We start from the raw sequence: 6,673 nt of genomic DNA, 5'->3' as shown, positions 1-6,673 counted from the left end.
CCGCCTAATATGTAAATTCCAGCCTGTGTGGTCTGGGCTAATTACCTGCCCGTGGGATTGGCCATCGAAAGAGCATTTGATCTTGGCTGGCACACATTCCGATCCCCGCCATTCGATTTCATTGATGCCATCGCCAAGTGGCGGTGGCTCCACATCTCGTCTCATTCATTCATGCTGGCTGCCGGCGAATCCTTCGCCAGCATTTGGCTACTTCAGGTGCTCGTGCTAGGTGGTTCAATGGTGGCTTCAAGGTGGCTCAATGGCGGCCCAGTGGCTCTGGCTATATGGCTTTATGGCTGTCTGTGTTTGGGACACACCTTCTGAAACGCCACGCTAATCACGAGCAGAAGGCGAAGCGCCAGCAGCAACAACAGCAACGGCAGGAGCAGCGCGTGGATAAATCAAAATGCAGTTGCGAGACGTGAACAGAGCCGCCTTCTATCCACGACTCCACTGGCAGCATCATCATCATCCAACAGCCCATACCCCACACTCCATACTCCATACTCCAGCCTCCTCTTGGATTCTGTCTGCATAATCCACGGCCAAAGAAAGTGCCGCACATGGGAATTACACTGAAGAAAGGACTACTGAAATTAAGATAATGTTATTAAGTATGTCCTCTTTGAGTCATTAAACTTATTTATAATTAATAAAATAAAAATGTATAAGCCTTATTAAATGTAACTTCGGTTAATTTCTTACTTATTTGTTAATATGTATATCAAATATGTTAATAACCTAAGACTGATTATAAGTATAACTTAAATATTATACAATATCTTACAAACCCAATGAATTTATAATAAATATAATAACTTTTACAAGCAAAATTGATGCTATATTTATATAAGTAGTGTATTTCATGATTTAAGAATAGTATTTTTAAATTCCTACAAACCAAGTCAAGTTAATACCTTTATAATACTAATGTACTTGAGTGGCTTAAGATATATTATTAAAACACAGATGTAAATTATAGATCCTTGTTTTATGATATTATTGCTATTATAATTGATTGAATTCCAAAGTATCTATATCTATAGAGAACTGTTATCACATAACCCTTTGGTATCTACAAATAGGCAGACATATTATATTGTAATAAGCAATACCGATTTAAAACTAATTTTCACAGTGTACGGCTTAGCAGTTCTTTGGCTCAATGGATGCTCAAGTCGGCTCGGCTAAAGAGCTTTAGCTGTACACCGGCTGATCCTCATCCTCATCCCATCGTGGCCAAGACAAATGCAGACGCTGGCTCTTTAGCCGTATCTTTCACTTTGATTGTGGCTGGGAGTCTCGACTGCGAGTGTGGCTCGTGTGGGGCTCGTGGGGCTCTTCGATGGGTGGTACTGTGGTGCCGGCAGTCGTTAGCCTTGTCTTATTGCCCGTGTTGGCCAAACACTTGGCTACTGGTTGTTTACATATGTACGGCAAGGTGTAAGGGGTATGGGTATGGGCACTGCTACGGGTATAACTCAATCAGCCCGAGGAGGAACCACTCCATGTGTGTGGGGGTCAGGTGACCTGCAACAAATTAGCCGGGAAGTTATGAACTCCGCGAGCGGAATGCCATGTATCTTGTAATATCTGGTAGGCATACACAAAACAAGTTGGACTACCCATAGTTGTGGGCCAGTTCTAATGAAAACCTAATTACAAAATCAGCCAATACTCTCAAGAGCCGCACATAATTAAGGTGCACACTTGACTTGGCTCCGTCCTCGTCCACCGCCTTTTCCACCTCCTCGCCCAATTGTCGCCGTCTCCAATTTCCACCGATTTTCCCCTCGTGCGATGAAAAACGCATTTAAAAGCCACATTAATGACGCGGACTCGCTGCTGCTGCTTCTGCTTCTGCTGCGACCACTTTGGTAAAATAGGAAATTGCTGCGTTCGGCTGTTCTTCTCCAGATTCTGGTCTATCTGTTTTTCTTTTTCTCATTTTTTTTTTCGTCCACATCTGCCGATAGCGACACAAAAACGGTTGCCTCCAAGCCAAAGTCGAGATCGCTGCTGCTGTGTTGCAAGCGTTTTCAGCGCATTTTTAGTTAATTTACCAGGAAAAACATTTGAAATTCTTAAAAAAGTCGCAACAAGAAGTTGGCTGCTCACTTGGCGGCTGGAAAAAGTCACATCACAACGTTGTCTACACAACGCCTATCTGGCCTACTCTATTGCAAAGTTGGCTATAACAGCTAAGCTTTGATTAGTCTATCCCTTTTTGGTACCGGAATTTCAAAGAGATCCCAATCTTTAAGTTATTTTTTGAAGATTTGTAACCAAATATATTTATTTAAATTACCAGAGATCGTGTACGTTTCTTATATGTGCGTTTTTTTAAAGACTTCGATGATTTATACTTTTTTGTTTTATTTTATATCATTAATTTTATTTTATTTTTATGAGAACATCCAAGTTCTGCAAGTTTAAGTAAAGACACTTAAGTATACAAATGTTTACCCATGCCTGCAAGACGTATACAAATTAGCCAAAATTTTTAAGAAAATACATCTGACGAACAGTGGGCCTTAAAAAAAATCTAAGACAATAATTAATTTCAATCTCTGGGCGTAAATAAAATTTATTTATCGAACAAAATAGTAACATCCTAACAACATTTAGAGTCTTACGATTTTTTCAGACATTTTTAATAATAAATAGGAATATATTTTTATTTATAAATCAAATGAATTTTTAAACCAAATTTAAAAAAGTAACTTGGATTTAACAGAAAGAAAGAAAAGTTTAAAAAACATATACAAATATTATATGTGTATTAAATATTTAGTATTTAGTACCTATATTAAACTAAAATTAAAAGGGTATTCAAAATCTTTGTTAAACACACCGGCTCAGTAGTTTGTTTGTTTAGTTTGTTCTAAAGTTGCTGTTGTTCCCTCTGTTTTTCATTTTGTCGCCACCGCCGTTGCTGCATAGACTAAAAATCGCATTCGATCATTTATGGGATTTTATTTGGCGCGTCAGTGAATGTTGCTAAGCAATTTATTTATGACATTTTTTGCCGACCAGCTTGGGTTGGTTCGGTTAGCTGGACGTACTATAGATGTGGATGTGGCTCCGACGGATTCGTGCAGCAATTTCTGCAACGCATCGAAATAGTTGCAAAGGAACAAGAGCCAAAGTCAAAGTCAGTTGCAAGTTCCATATTCATCAGATGCGACACTCTTCATTCTTGGTGTTTTGCCGTCTTGTTGCTCGACTCTTTGGCCTGTCTTCGGGTTTTTTTCGTCTCCAACTTTTTCTATCGAAAAGCAAACTGGATTTCGTCTTAAACGCTCCACCAGTTGCAGTTGCACTTGCTGTTGATTTTGCCATTGCATTTTAATTAAGTGCATTTTAATGAGGCATCATCGCGACTTTTGTACATCATCAATTACACAAACGCATTTTAAATGGGCTGCCAGCTATGTTTGTTGGCTGGGAACTATGTGGCTGCGATTCATTTCGATTCAGTTCCCCCCTGTTTTTATATTTTATTCAGGTAATTATTAAGCTTATTTAGATTAGTCTCCGCTCTTGTGGCTTCGGGCTGTCTATTGCAGTTGCTGGCTCCGTGAAATTGATGTGAAAAAAATCAACTAAAAGTGTTTGTTTTAATTCGATTTGAGTCTGCCGGCGCCCAGGAAGGATGTGTTTGCATCGTCCTGTTTGCTAATGCACGAGAAATGGAGAGTTCTAGTTTGGTTTACCCTGCTGGTCGAGGTGGCAAACTAAGAGTTCATTCGCGGGTCATATTGGCTTAATAGAAAAATCTATTACGAAATCGTAAAGGCCTTTCAATTATGAATATATTTTTAGAATTTATAAGAACCCACCAAAAAAAATTATTAAACAATTCTAATCTATAAGGGAGAAATCCCTTTCGAATTTTCTAATTAAAAGTATAAAGCTTGATTCGCAGGACCTTTTAAATATTTGTGATTCCGCAATGGGGCATTGTCTTTAAAAAGTCTGCTGGTATTTTGTTGATCTGAACTTAACCCGAAAATCATCGACTTGATAATACAATGTATCTTTATAATTCCAATTAAAATTTGACAGGCATTAGTTTCTATTTTCGTTTTTATTTTCATTACCATTATTTTGTTTATTGATTTTTCTGATATATTCAAAATAAGATCTAATATGAAGTCGGATCATTTATTTTGTTATGACAGGGAAGTGCATTTGCCAATATATCAAGCCGAACATATATGAGTTGTTTTCCCACCCATTTACCTGCTGTACCTTCTCATTAATCTCATCCCCTACTTTTCGACCCCTTTCTCCCAGCGACCTGTTCAAAAACTTTTTCCATTTTTTCAAATTGCGTAATTTTCATTAGTTTGCTGCATTTGCAGACAAATTAAGAGCCTCTGCTGCTGTCCTGCCATCCAGTTATCCTGCCCAGGACCCTTCACAGCTACTCCCCGTCCGAAGTGCGTATCTGTGAGATACGCATATGCAAATAGCTGCCTGCAGGACCACCCCGATGCAATGTGGTTTTTCAATTTCTCTCTCTGGCTTCTTTTTTTTTGCAGCCTTTTTGTACGCAAATAATTGTGAAAATTTTTTCCCTCATCCATTTTTGTTGGCCTGCTGCGGCAGGTTATTGTTTGGTTTGGTTGCAAATCCTCTTTTTTTTCTATGCCTGAGTGTACATATTTTTTATTTTTAATTAAAAGCGGAAGTAAAAGCTGGGGGGCATGCCCATGCGGGGGATTCTCTGGTTTAGGATTGGTTTCGGTTCGGTTCGGTTGGGTTAGGATTGGTTGGGTTTGGTTTGGTTTGGCGACTTGTCAAGTGTGCGTGTGGGTGCGTTTGTCGGGCACTTTGGCCCGTTCATTTCGCTGTGTAGTGTTTTGCTAACAATGCAAATTTCAGGGCATTGTTGCAGTCCCCCCAAAGCCCCCCTACTCCCAATCCGAAAACCCCCCCAACCTCCCGTCACACGCACACACTGCAAACGCATCAAATCATCAGCGGCGATTTCAGACAGTCATCAGATGAAATGTCAAATGCGTTTCCCGCTCCACACGGCCAAGTGGGCGAATGTAAACAGATACTGGCTACTGGTAATGCCTGCTAACTGGTGGCTGCCACCGCTTAGAGCGGCACAAACTAAACCAAACTCAACAACAATAAAAACATGGCTACAATTCACCAGCTGAAGAGTTTTTCAAATAACGAAAAAAAAGCAAGAACCCTGGCAAGTGGGGGAGTGGCTGCGGAAAAAGGGAAAAAGTCAGGCGAAAAAAAAGAATCGAGAAAATTAAAACAAAACAAACAGCAAACGCATCCTCAGCGTCATCAGCCATTTATGCACAGGAAGAAACAATTATGGGATTAAGGATAATAACATTTTCAGATTTAATTTATCATATCCTAAAGCCTACTGATGGAAATACTTTTTAAATTGTGAGGGAATTTTATTAACATCTCTATGGCCTTAATGATAAACAAAATATTTTCTGGTAATTTTAATTTTAAAGTAAATTATATATGAAAGCTTATCAGAATCTAACTACTTAGGAACATCCAAAAATTTCATTCTGATATCGTGTTGTTAAAAAAAGGTGCTTTAATAAAAATAATCGGGGACTGTAATCATTATGAATAAAACTAAAAAAAAAATCATTTTTGATCCAAAAAATAAAACTCAGAAATATTCCTTATTTTTGAGTTTTAAAATACAAAATAAACATTATTTTTGAGGAACATTATTAAAATCTCAACTTCAAAAATCATGATATTTTCCTTTTTCACGAGTGTCGATGCTAAGTGGGTGATTTTTGAATCAAAAAACAGATCAAGAATTATCATTATTTACATTCCCTGAAAATAATAGTCGGGCATTGTATAAAAATCTTTAATAATTTATTTTTGGTATATTTTTTACTATATTTGATTGTCAGGGGCTAAGTGTAATTATTAATTTTGAAATAAATATGAATATAATATCAAAGTGAATATTCAACTTTATTTTTTCCTCCAGTGTAGTCCTGAATCCTGCATCATCCTTTGGCCGTTATGCCCTGCTTTGCCTGCTCTGTTCCACGCATGAAGAGATTTCGGTTTAGCTTTTGATTGACGAACTTGGCTCGTTGTTGTCCCTCTTCCTGTCGCCCCATCCCCATCCCCTCCCCCACCACGCCCCTCGATGTCCTGCCATACGCTGCCGCTTTTCACTCAAACTCATCAACGTCAGCGACGCATTCAAATCGTTTTGATGGACTTCCCCCTCTCGAGTTCCCTATCCCTATACCATATCCTATCCCATATCCCCATATCAAGCTCACGCAGTGCATCCTGGCACAAGAACAAAACAGCATCGAAAACAAAAAGTAAAAAAAAAAAAATGTGGATCGAGAAAAATGGGGAAAAAGTAGTGGAATGAGTCTGGCACAATATTTGTATTTTACGCAATTTTTACTGACGACTGCCATCATGTCTGAGTGACTCAGTTGGCTCCGTTTTCTGCTGCCTGATTTGCAAACCGATTTGCTACATTGTTCATGTCAGTCAGCGCATTGTTGATTATCAGTGCCCGGATCTGGATGGGTGGTTATGGGTTCGGGGATTGGTGTTCGGTTTGGCTGAGAACTAAGCCCGTGTTTGCCCAGCTATTCATTGTGTTTCGGTTTTTTTTCATTTTTTGCTGATTGAA

Source organism: Drosophila subpulchrella, unplaced genomic scaffold (assembly GCF_014743375.2).
Source record: "Drosophila subpulchrella strain 33 F10 #4 breed RU33 unplaced genomic scaffold, RU_Dsub_v1.1 Primary Assembly Seq354, whole genome shotgun sequence".
Lineage (NCBI taxonomy): Eukaryota > Metazoa > Arthropoda > Insecta > Diptera > Drosophilidae > Drosophila > Drosophila subpulchrella.
The sequence above is the reverse complement of the archived record's forward strand: the minus strand, read 5'-3'. Positions refer to the sequence as shown.